Below are 13,257 nucleotides of genomic sequence, written 5' to 3'. Positions count from 1 at the left end.
CGACGAGTTTTTTCATCTTCTTGAAGTAGTAGTAACGGTTGATCAGGTCACACGTTTTTTCTTTGCCGTAGTGTCCGGCTAATGGTGATTCATGGAATGCTTTAATTACGTCATTAATTGCTGTTTCCCCTACACAAACACGCCTCCATTGACGTATTCCAAACCGTCCCGGTCGTACGTGGACTAATACATCACCATCTACTTGATACTCAGGAAGTATGCCACTACTCGGGTAATCATTGTAAGAGGGTGGGAATTTAATTAAATGATTTCTCATTGGACCAAAAATTCTGTCCCCAATCTGGGACTTCTTTACCTTTTTCCACAACTCTTCACTGATGCAATTAATGACATCGCTGTTTGAGGGGGCTTCTTCTCTACTACCATGTGGTCGAGACAATAAATCAGCCACTGGGTTACTCTTCCCTTGAACATGCGTAATGACCAAATCAAAATTAGATAATTCTACGGCCCATCTCATGAGGCGGTTATTGTGATTTTTCATATTTTTCACAAAGGTTAAAGGTTTGTGGTCGGAAAGCACAGTGACCTTCTGACCAAGAATAAGATGTTTAAAGTGGCGGAGGGCTAAGATTATTGAGTAGCATTCCTTCTCGATAGTGGAATATTTTAGTTCGGGCCCACGGAACTTCCTACTAAAGTAGCCAATGGGAATGAGTTTCCCTTCGCTTTCCTGTTCTAAGACCGCACCAGCCCAGGTATCTGAAGCGTCCGAGTGCATGAAAAAAGGTATTTTAAAGTCGGGATGAGATAGCACAGGGGGTTTAGATAATAGTTCTTTAAATTTTTCGAAGCTTGATTGGCACTGGTCGTCCCATAAGAACTTTACATATTTTTTAGTCAGATATGTAAGAGGAAGAGCAATCTCGGCAAAGTTTGGGATAAAGTTGCGGAAGAATCCCACCATTCCGAGGAAACTCCTGACGTCTTTCACATTACGCGGGGGTTGGACTTCTTTAATCGCATCCACGTTGCAGGGATCAGGTCGTATCCCCTTACTATCGATGATGTGTCCCAGATACCGCACTTCTTTCACCATGAATTTCGATTTTTTTGGGTGCAATTTCAAGTTGGCTTTGTCTAATATAGAGATTACCTCCCTTAGGAGTTTCACGTGATCTTCAAAGGATTGGGAGAACAACACAATATCGTCTTGAAAGACGAAACAATTGATATCTATGAATCTCCCCAACAGCCTAGACATGGCGTATTGAAAATACCTCCCGCTATTCTTTCCACCTTGCGGGAGGCGGCACATCTGGAATTTTCCCCAAGGAGTAGAGAAAGCAAAGAAATGACGTGTTGATTCATGTATGGGTATCTGGAAATATCCAGACTTTAGGTCGATTACCGAGAAGAATTTGCTTCCCTGAAACTTCGTTAAGATCTCATCCACACGGGCTAGAGGGAACTCCTGGGACTGGGTTACTTCGTTAATTCTTCGTAGATCGAGAGTAACCCTTAACTCGCCGGACTCCTTCGGGACAATGTGAAGGGGGGAATTCCATTCAGAAGTACTCTCCTCGCAAATCCCCGCCTTCAGATATGAAACTATCATTTTCTTTAGTTCACTCAAATAACATTGCGGTATTCTATATTGTTTTGTATTAATTATTTGGTTACTTTTAATGATAGGTGTATGAAGAAATTCCTTAGTACCGGTCAAATCTTCTATTTTCCGTGCGAAACATCCGGGGTGTTCATTAAAGATACGCTCCACTTCCTTTTTTTCGTAGTCTTTCAAATGGGATAAATTAACCTCCATCGTATTATCGGATTCCTCCCTTCTGAATCCACAACACTGATAAAAGTCATCAATTTCGGTTCTATTCCAAGATGTTACATTCTCACCTGTTTCAATTAATACTTCCGGGAACCTGTTTAACACATCCATACCCAATACTCCTTCGTATTCGACTTCGGATGGCAAGTGCATGCAAGTCATTTGAACATTTTGAGTTCTCCCTCCTCTTTCGATCTTGATATTAGACTCCCATTCGCATTCGATAACCTCCCCACCGATTCCTCGTAGTCGTTTCCAACTCCTGTGAAGTGCACCGTTCGGTCCCCTACTCCATATCTCGCTCTGAGCGATCTTCAGGCTTAGCACGGACCTTTCCGCACCCGTATCGACCAGAAACTTGATACTGGTACCATAAGCATCACCAAGAATGAGGGGAAGGCCCTTTTTAGAGAAGAACACATTAGGGGCCAGGGTTAGCTCGATGCATGGGACGTGATACTGGCTATCATCACGCCCCGTAATTAGTTTAAATCATTTATATTCCGTTGAGGGCACTGGCGGGCCAGGTGGCGAGGATTCCCACAAATGTAACACCTTTTTAGGACAGATCGGTTCGGGCTATCCTTATTTTTATCTAGATTTCCACCCAGTCTTTCGACCAAACCATTAACAGTACTACATAACGACCCCACCATTTTTTCCAACCTTTCAAGTCTATCGTCTTCCTTTGTTTTCACAATATTCATCACACCATTCGGATCCTCATTAGCGGTTGGGTTCTTTATTTCAATGGTGTGTACAAATTTATTTTCTCTACTAACGTTACACTCGAGTTCGACCCGTTCTTCCCTCTCCGCTTCCTTAATTGCCTGATCTAAGGTCTGGGGTTCTCTCCTTAATACGTATCCCTTTAGCTGGGGCCTTAGGCCCTTTATAAATCTCTCTCTAATAATGTCATCCCTCAAGGCACCAATTTTTTCGTTATTGGAAGCGGCCTTCGACAACAGTGTATTCATGCGGATGACATAGTCACATACCGTCTCATCATGGTTCTGCTTAATACTTAAGAGTTGGTCGAGTGCATTCTTTTCCTTAAGTTCTCGCTTTTCGTAACATTGAATTAATTTTTGCCTAATTCCCTCAAAAGTACAAGGATCTTGGTCAGCCAAGCTGAAGAACGTCGATAATGGCCCCCCTTTTAACCGAGCTTGTAAGACAGCCAATTTCACTTCACTGTTCCACCCAGCCAGGCGAGATATATTATCTATGGTCTTGAAGAATTGGCGGACATTAACCAAATCACTGCCACTATTAGAAAAAATGGGAACCATTCCTAGAAACCCTGTGACTACAGGAGGGATCCCCTCACCCTCGCCTCCTGAGGATGTAGCAAGATTGTTCTGGTTACAATCATCCATAATTAATGATATAAAAATAATACAATTGATTACAAATTGTAGGGCCTTAAATCTACAGGCACGATAATACAATGCTACGTTCTATACAATAAAAACCGTATCCCGTTACTAACAGAATCCTGTCGCGGACGCCATTGTTAGCCGAGTATATGAAATAACAAGACCCTGAGAGTCGCTCGGCTTTGATAGAATTAAAAAAAGAGGTTTATTAATTTCAGCGAACATAAATAATTTACAAAGAAACGATTACACACACTTACTAATTACTAATACAAATACATTTGGGACTGCGCGTAACAATGTCATCAATTAGTCCCCGCGTGCCGACAAGACAAAGAACTTATTCTAACTTATATCTAGCTTAACTAAGTACAGGGCCCTAGAGAAAGATAAGGTGGAAGAGAATTAAACAGAGATGATAAGACTGAAAATTGGTTCGAAGGGGTGACTGGCGGTAATAAATAAGAAAAAAAAACCTCGGATCCGTTCCTTAATAACTTTCTTTGTTTCTGTTCGTCCCGTTTTTCTCTCTCTCCGAAAAATCTTCCTTCCTCTCGCTCCTGTCCTCCTATCTCCTCTGACGTAACCCCTCGACCCCTCGGTGTCACACCCTTTTTGTTTTTATTACCGTCCAGGCCACATGTGTCGACTAACTACCGCGTGGTTAAGTAAATAGAAAACGGAAGTAAAATTGTTACTACAGGAAGATAGTATAAGGAAAGTAAAGAAAAGAAAATAAATAAGGTTTAATAAAGCCACAAAAGTAAAACCTCGCGCAGTACATACCGAGAATTTTTCCGGTTTGGCAGCTTTCGTTTTGAACAGGTTTATAATATTTTCTTTAAAACAAAATGTGGGTGTACTATAGATTACTCCCTATGGAATTTCAGGACTTTGATTATATATTTGAACTCAGGAGACCGAGTCGAGTTCAACGGTACCCTATTTTTGGACCGGAGACGAAAAATAAAAAAAGTTATCACACTTTTTTCCGGCGATCGCGCGATAATAGGGAGTCGCGTCGCTCTCCGCTAAGTCGGCCTCGCTATCGCGATCGGGAGTCTCGTGCTTGCCGTTAAAATTGCCTTTAGTAGACGTTTTCCCCTTTTTTTACTTTGTTCAAGAACTATCGTGAATCGATCACTAGTTTAGCACATGGCGGCGTGTGGTGGCTCCCGTACGAAAGGTCAGTCGGGAGCACGAACAGTGGGAACAGCCGCCATGTTTGCGATCGCGCGATGATCGGAAGTCGCGTCGCTCTCTCCGCTCTCGTATCGCGTGTTTACCCTCCGGAAGATGACCGTAGTCCGACGTCACGGTTTGCAGACTTTACCGCAAGATGGCAATACTAACAACTACGGTGCCGTCTGCATGAGAGCATTAAAAAAGTATGGTAACTTAAAAAGTGTGATAACTTTTTTATTTTTCGTCTCCGGTCAAAAAATAGAGTACCGTTGAACTCGTCTCGGTCCCTGAGTTCAAATATATAATCAAAGTCCTGAAATTCCATAGGGAGTAATCTATAGTACACCCCAAAATGTTTTCACATATTTTTTTTAATATAAATTTTAGCATTATTTTATTATAAATGTATATTAATTTATTGTATTCAATATGTAGCATTTGAGTCAAGAATTGACGTAGAAAATCACCGAATAGTTTTATTTAAAGAAACAAATTCGAATTATGTAATCGCAGTTTTAAAATTTTCAATTAGGATAGAAAATGTACACAAAATTTTATATATGCATTTTAGTATGCTAATATCTAAATAAAATATGTTCTTGTTCTTGTTCTTATTCGCGGGTTTATGTTGGAAGGTGTGGCCGTTGTCGGCTTTTCTTCCGATGCGCCGCCTGGTGGCTAGGCGAAGCGGCCGGTCTTATATATGTACAGTACCGCTCAAGGGCTGAGATGTGGTGGCGCGGGTCTAAGCCCGCGTGTGGCCAGTAAAGTTGGCTGAGGTGACGAATCTGGTGAAGGTCCAAAGAGAGGGCTTGGCCCAACTCCCGACGGGCCTCGTTGTACGCCGGACACACCAGCCAGAAGTGATCGGGGGATTCATCCTGCCCGCAGTGCTGGCAGTCCGGTGAACGGCTAAGGTGACGAGAAAAAAGGAAAGATTGAAGAGGCGCCGTATTTGTACGTAGCCTCACCAAAAGCGATTCCGCACGGCGCGAGGAGGCCAGATGGTAGGGCCAAGGGGAGAACGGCCGGAGGTGATCCCTCCCCTTGTGCCGGAGAGCTGCCGACCAATTGTCGGTGAGGGCGAGCACGATCTTGTCCCTGTTGAGCCGTCGTAGGTCTCTCGGGGTCAGGGAGCGGCGCCAGGAGCCGGATTAGACCCGTGAATCGCGCTCCTACCTGGGAGAAAGCTGAGAAATACTTTAATTCCGGAAATCCTTTTCCGATGCTGAAGTCGCCACTCGGGACACCAGCCACCAGGAAGTAATCACTGCCTGGGAATGAGCAAAAACCAAACAGTCGAAAGGTCACCAAAAACTTCACACTCCCAAAAACCAAAAAATGAGACAAACCAAAAAGCACAAGTCTAGCACTCGAATCTCCTGACAATTCGAACGTCGCGCCAAAACCTGTACCCCATCTTGGATTCTAAATAAAATATACGTGATGAGACTAATAGGCCAGATAAAAGTACTATACGACATATAAGGCGATCAAAATTAAATAAACTATTTGATAAAAATCTCATCTAATAAATCAATTTCGAAGATTTTAATACTAAAAAGATTGATTAATAAATTAATTAAAACAAATAAAAAAATATAAAAATTTTTAATTATTTATATTTAAATTTTTGAATTATTAATTATCGTTTTTAATATAAATAAATAAATAAATTTTATAAAAATATTAAATATTAAAATTTATTACATTTATAATTGTTTTATATACTATATTTTAATAAATAATAATTATTAACATTTATAAACGAAAATCGCAAAAATGATTTGAATGCAGATTTTGTTATCCGACAGGTGGAATTTAGTACCATAACAACAAACGGAAGAAAATATTTTTTGAAGGTAAGTAAAAACCGATTATTTAGTTGTAAAACGTGTAAGTATATTGAAAATTGAATAACATTTTTACGCGAAAAGTATTACCGGTGTCAGTAATGTAATTAATATATCGATTCTTTCTTTATTTAGTAATGTATTAGAAATCGGATTTACACCACTGACGTTCCGTGGCACTGAATATATACACTATTTAATTGATTCCTTGCTTTATTCCGAAAATTGGGTTGGGTTTCTCGTATTTATCATTTCTGTTTTAAAGTTCTCGTTAGAAATATTACACTAGATTTTGTTAAAATACGAAGGCAAACACGAATTTTCTGTGAAATTTTTCTTTCAAAGTGTTTAAATAAAAATTATTGGTTTTCCAAAATATATAACCATTATAAAAATTTGATTGAAATTAATTAAGTAATGAGAATATATTCAAAATTAAATGCATTGCAGACTTTTTTTGGTAAGAATTCTGTTTTTGTTTAAATGTCTTTCTTCAGTAAAGAAGTTTCTGTCGGAAATATTTGTTTAACTTTGATTTAAAATGGTTTGTGATAGGTATGTAAATTTATTTGTTTAACTTGTTTGTAAATTCTGCTATGAAGTTTAAAAACTCTTTGTTGTTGGAAATTTGTTACTATTATTTTGTATTCGTTGTTGAAAATTTGAGTATTTGCACTTGAATCGATAAATTATTTCTGGAAAAAGTTGTGGAAGGAAAAAATAAGTGCACTAACTTGAATTCAAGCTTCTAACTGTTCATGTAAGTCATAAAGGTCTGACAAAAGGTTGTTACAGCCTTTTTTTTTTCTTTCAGTTTACTGAATAATAATGAATATGACTGGCATCTGATAGATAGTATATCAAGTAGGTAGTATATATCAAACTCAAATGCAATTTGAGATTCCTGTTGTATACAGTGCAAAACAAAAGTTTGAGACCATCTATGATTTTCTCAGTAAAATTTTTTAGGGAAGTTTTAAATTAAATGTCTAAACAGAGCATACAAATGTAAGTATATTTTAATAAGTTTCACTGTTTATTATTAATATATTTACAAAAAAATAATAAATTTTTAAATCCTTTTCCGTGATAATACATTGGACAAAAATTTGAGACTAAAACATTTTTATAATATTAAGCATACAACTTCTCACAGAATCACTGGGAAGGATAATCAACACACTAGAACCTTTTTATATCCCAGTAAGAACAAATTTTATGCTGCAATCCTCAAAGTTTGATGGGATCAAAGATCCTGCTAAACACCATCTTCAGAGCCCTTACCTATTCCCCGTCTCAGTGACGAAGAATAGGAAACCGGGGTGAAGGATGATGCCCGCAGTTTCAAAAATAAGCCATAAATGTTGCCAGCAAATGCTCCAGCTAAGGCTTGACCCATGCCAAACTGCCCACAAAAGTGCCAACTGGGCTAGGGTCCCTAGCCCTGAAATTTTATGCTATGAAAAACATGAGAGCAACACTAGCATGTAGCTACCATTTCTACACCATTAATTACATCTTATTATTTATTTGTGGTGATGTAATGATAATTTTATTACTATTGTAGCACATACTGCTAAAAATTATTTTCTAATGTTTAAAATTATTTTAAAATTCCAAAATATTTAAACATGTTGTTCGACATGTTCCATACTTGAATTATACTAGTCAAAAGCCTGAGGAAGATCATGATTATGGTCGAAATTATTAGTTTTATCTAAAATTTGTTCTTATTGGGATATAAAAAGGTTTTAGTGTGTTGACTAAGCATACATAGAACTTGCATGTAATTTACATAATCTTCCAGTTTGTTTATTTCAAAATTGGTGCTGGTAAAACATGAAAAGGGACAAATTAGCATACCATCAGGATAGAAAATCAGAATGTAAAGTTGCAAAATTATTTTAAAGATCCTGTCAAATATGGAGGAATTCATTCAAGGATTGATATGTAAGTTATCTACCAAATACAAACAGATGATTTTGAGATGTGCAAGCACCACAGCTGAGTCTGTTATAAATACTAGAAACTGTTTACAGCTTCCTAACTGGAAGCTGTAAACAGTTTCAGTATTTATTAGTAAACAGTTCAAGAACAACTCTTAAGCCGTGGTCACACATTGCAATTTCCAGCTGTGCAGGCAACTGCAACTGCAATGACTGTTCTCATTAGCTAGTAAATCCTCTTCAAAAACTGGTATGACTGCAACTGCAACTAGAAACAAAAAGTTTGTTCTACTTGCGCCGGTTGCAAACATGCATCCAATCGGCATACAATGGCAAGTTTTAAAGTAGTTAGCATCATGGCAGAAAGTGAAAATACTGACTGGTACAGCATTAGAATCAAGGTTGATTGAACTTATTCAGGCTCATGAATGCCTGTGAAGTTTTAATTCTTCATTTTATCAAAAAAAAAAAAAAAAGAACACAGGCATGGTGTGAGATAAGTGAAAGTCTTGCCATTGATTGCAAGTATCATGTTTAGATTTCTGGATATAAAATGTCAATTGTTTTTAGTTTAGTAATGACAATATTTTAAGTAAAGAACAAAGTAGAAAGTACCATTGTTTTCCAACAATATTTGTTTACATTAAAGAAAAAAATATAGCAGATGAAGTGAATGTTGGTTTATTATAAGGTCATGTGTTTCTGAGTTGCAATGTCAATGAACAAGATGACCATGACAAGATGTGTACAATTTGCGCTTTTTGCAGTCACGGTCACCTGTGCGATTGGAAATCACAAGGTGTGACCATTGCTTTAGATTAATGATAAAATTGGATAAATCTTCAGTAAGTGAAAATTTAAAGCAAAATCATAACTGATAAAAAAGAACATTTGTGAAGTCATGTTTCAAACAGTGAATTTTGTGATAATGTCTTTAGTGATGATAAAAAATTAATAATGATGGTTCTAGTAGGTTTCATTGTTATTGACATGGCCTATGTAAAGATTTACAGTTTCTTTATTGTTGAGTTCAAGGCAGATGTTTAGTCAGTCAGGAGTGCTTTTACAGTGCAAACAAAATCAAATTTGGCATTTGTTTTCTCGAGATGAAACACTATCAAAGCATTCTTGGCAATTGTCTTTTGTCATTAAGAGACAAGTTAAAGTTATTTAATGAAAACTTTATCTTACAAGATAGTTCACCTATTCATAATTTGCATTCAACTGTGGAATGGTTAACAGAGAACTGTTTTAAAAATTGAATGGCCAGCATATAGTTCTGATCTCAACTCAATGAAGAATCTCTGGGGCAATCTACGTGCATAATGTTTACTGCTGGAAAGTAATTTAACGTCAAGGAACTCAAAACATTCATAACCTCTGCTTAGTTGTAATCTTTCTAGAATGCCTGTTGACCCTAGAAAATTGTCTTTGTATTTAATGTGTGCAATTGAACATAAAGAAAATCATTGTGTTTAATAAACAATGTAATTTTTATTTTATTTTAACATTTATATTAATTTATAAAGCTGATCTCAATTTTTGTTCAGTATATTATTATAAATGAAAATTTGAACATATATTTTTTTTTGGTTAAATATATTAACAACAAATAGTAAAACATATTAAATTATACTTATATTTGCATGCTTTGTTTAGTCATTCAGTTAAATTTTTTTTTGTCTTGTACTGAATAAAGATAAAGACAGAAATAATTACAGATAAATGTGTACAGAATTTTCTTACAAATATTGTGATATTTGTGATGTACACTAATTAAGCTATAATGAACACTGCACATACCAATATCCAGCAAGGAGAAACTACAAGAAAGTAAATGTTTTCATCCATGAGCATTATCTGGCTAACTGACCTTCACAGTTTAAATTGCAGCTGTTGAAACAAACAGTTTGGACAGAAGAGTTACTACAAATAGGAGATAGCTGTCCATGTGTTAAAAGGTGATGTAAGAGAGGGTTTTAAGATTAAACCTCGTAGATCAACTTCCACATGGAATCTCTAAAAGTTTCAAAACACATAAAGTACATTTACAAAACTTAACTTATAGTAACAGTTATAATCTTCATATAAATGTGCAAAAGACAACTTTATGCTTATTGAACTGATTGACTTATTTTCAGTCTTAACTAGTGGTTTAAACATTAAATGTTAATTGTTAAGAATACTATAGTTTGAATTATAGGTATTTCTTCTGTTACATGCTAGCTGTTGTAAAGACTATACTGCAAAAACCAGCATCCAAACAATGCTGGATGCATTACTGTTAATATTGAGAAATCACTATTATCAGAAATTAAGAATACACACACTAAAGCAGTAATAAATTGTTTTAAAATTGAATGTTTTCAATCTGTTTAATAGATCATTTCTTGATCTATTAAGTGAAGAATGATCTATTAAATAGATCAAAAATATTAATTTTAAAATATAGTAAGACCCCACTTAACGCAGGGGATATGTTCCTAGACGACAAAGCGCTAAGTGAAACAGCATTAAACTAGACCATTTTAACATAGAGTAAATAGGGATAGGGGAACATGTGACCAAAAAATAAGCACATTGTACTATAATTTTAAGTTATTTTTATATAAATTTTTCCATAATAATATATGTTAAATAACACACAAACATATGCACACAGAAATGTAAAGTTAATTCTTTGTGATGAAGGTCCTGGCTCTTCTGAAATTCTTGTTTTTTGCGATGAAGTCATGTAGTTTCATTGGTCGCTTTCTTTTTCTTTCCTTAAGGAAATGTCAGTAGCAGAAGATCACATCCAAAACGCCTCGTTTTGCTTTGGCACTCCTATCACAATCTGGATCATTCGCTACAATTTGATCAATGATTTTGGTTATCATTATCAAACTTTTACTAAGGAAAACTGTAGAGAAATTTTTTGGGTTTGTCTTCAGAATCTCTATTTTCTGTTCTACATGAATTCCTTGTTCTGCCAGTTCTTGAAGTCGTCGTTAGTAAGGCTCTTACCAGAAACCTGCAGTAACTCCCCAATATCCTGCTCATCTACATCTCCTGTATCGAGTAAGTTGACAAAATTGTCAACTTAACGATACAGCAATAGGCTATTCTTGATGAGAATTCTTGGATACCTTCAGCTATAACTATTTCCACACTCCGTTCATGCATTTATCAGTTAATTCTTGCCAAGCAAAGCCGATATTTCCTATGGCATCCATGATGATATATTTTTTCCAAAATTGCACAAAACAAACATAGATTTAAGGGAAGTACAGCACTACAATGAATTGCCACCTTTTGCTGATTGGTTCGTGTTTGGGAATAATCGTATTATATATGAATCAATGAAATACCCTGTTAATTTAAATCAGTGTAAATTTTGAGCATTTTTTAGGCATCAAGCAGACCGCGTTATATTGAATCAGCATTAAGCGGGATCTTACTGTAATTTCTTGCTATTTTGACATGTATATTCTGAATTACTATTACTTAATAACAATAGTTATTTAGAAATGCCTAAAAATGGATTCAGTCATATTACAATTCAAATTCTTCCCTCCACAAAAAAACCTTCATAATCCAGTGATAGGTGTTTCTACAACAGTTAACGTTTTCAACCCCTTCGGGGGTTGAAAATGTTACAATTCAAAAATATTTTAATCCAGTAGAGCATTTTAATGGAACAAATGTTTCAGCTGCTTTTATCAGCCATTTTCGGGTTCTAACTTCAGAACATAAACTAAATGGAATGTTACAATATGAAATGTGAATTGTTTTGATTTAACATAATACTAAACTATGGAAAAATAAATTTAATATAAAACTATGGAACACAAGATTTATAAATAAATAAGTCCATTTGATAATTTGTTGGCAGGACAATGGATTATCAAACACATGAAAGATGTTGTATTGCTAGCTTAAAGGATTTGAAATATATCCATCTTAAAGCACACAGCAACATTTATTTCACAATACTTGTGAATTGTTATTATTTACTAGTTCACATCTTTTATTTACATTTGCCACACTTTAAATTTTAGTTTATTGGTTGGTTAATTTTGTATTCTATAGTTTTATATAAGTATAGAATAGCAATTGAAATTTGCACTTTGCATTTAAAAATTTAATTTTTAAATCAAATCAATCCACAAGGCATTTTAGATGGTTATGTTCTATTCACTTGATGTTCTATACTTAAAACCTGAAAATGGCTGATAAAAGCAGCTGAAAACATTCATTTTATTAAAAAAAAATAATCTGCTGGATCAAAAAAAAAAGGTTTTTTGATAGCAATATTCAAGTTATATATTTTTTATGGTTTTAACATATCCTTTTTAATGTTAGTCAATTAAATCAGAATTTCCATTATTTTTTTGTGTTATTTTTTCATCCTGTTTAATGTTATCACTCAGTTATTGTTGTCAGTTTAGGCAGATTTCAAAGTGATTACAATAAATAGTTTCTACTATATTTTTAAAAATCTTTCCAGAAGATACATTTTAAATATAACATGTTAAAATTTGCAATACATATTAATTTTACAAATTCGTCACTTTTTAAAATTTTTTAAAGTATTGAGAGGTATTTATATCAGAATGCACATTGAAGGCAAAATTTACATTTTTTTTGCTTGTAACTCTAATTGGCTAATAGGAATGGTTTTTTAATGATTTTAATATTGTTTCATTACTCTAGACAAATTTTTAATCTGTTCATTAAACAGGAAATATTATAACATATTTAATGTGATTTTTTTTTTTTTTTTATGAGAAACTTTCACTAGTCTATTTAATACGGGATACTGCATACTTTACTACATATATTAATTTGTTATAATTAAATATAATTCAAAATCATTAAAAAAGTTGTTTAGAGAAACACTTGATGCCAAACTATGTAAAATAATCTATTTGTGTTTTTGATTAAACAAAATACTTTTATTTAATCAAAGAAATATGTAAGGATCATGTCAAATCAACAAGGGATCCAGATCTTGATATTTCAGATTAACTTTTTTAGTATATCACTGATATTTATGGAGAACATTGAAAATCTAGATTTTTGTAATTTTGAGAATGGTCAAAAACAAA

The 13,257-nt window shown here is 34.9% G+C and overlaps 1 protein-coding gene across 4 annotated transcripts in view; it reads left to right on the top strand.

Annotated features, from left to right (window-relative positions):
• The first annotated feature begins 6,182 nt into the window (after positions 1-6,182).
• The window catches only part of LOC136981827 (muscle M-line assembly protein unc-89-like), a 79,077-nt gene continuing 72,002 nt past the window's right edge, over positions 6,183-13,257 (top strand). For 3 of the 4 annotated variants that reach the window (XM_067278207.1, XM_067278206.1, XM_067278210.1), the window contains exon 1: positions 6,183-6,230. The gene's annotated coding sequence lies outside the window, so the exon portion shown is untranslated. The remainder of the gene's footprint in view (positions 6,231-13,257) is intronic. The other variant, XM_067278209.1, reaches the window with a different exon arrangement.

This window comes from Centruroides vittatus, unplaced genomic scaffold (assembly GCF_030686945.1).
Source record: "Centruroides vittatus isolate TY-2023 unplaced genomic scaffold, ASM3068694v2 contig_796, whole genome shotgun sequence".
Taxonomy (NCBI): Eukaryota; Metazoa; Arthropoda; class Arachnida; order Scorpiones; family Buthidae; genus Centruroides; species Centruroides vittatus.
This window is presented reverse-complemented; position numbering and strand designations above follow the sequence as displayed.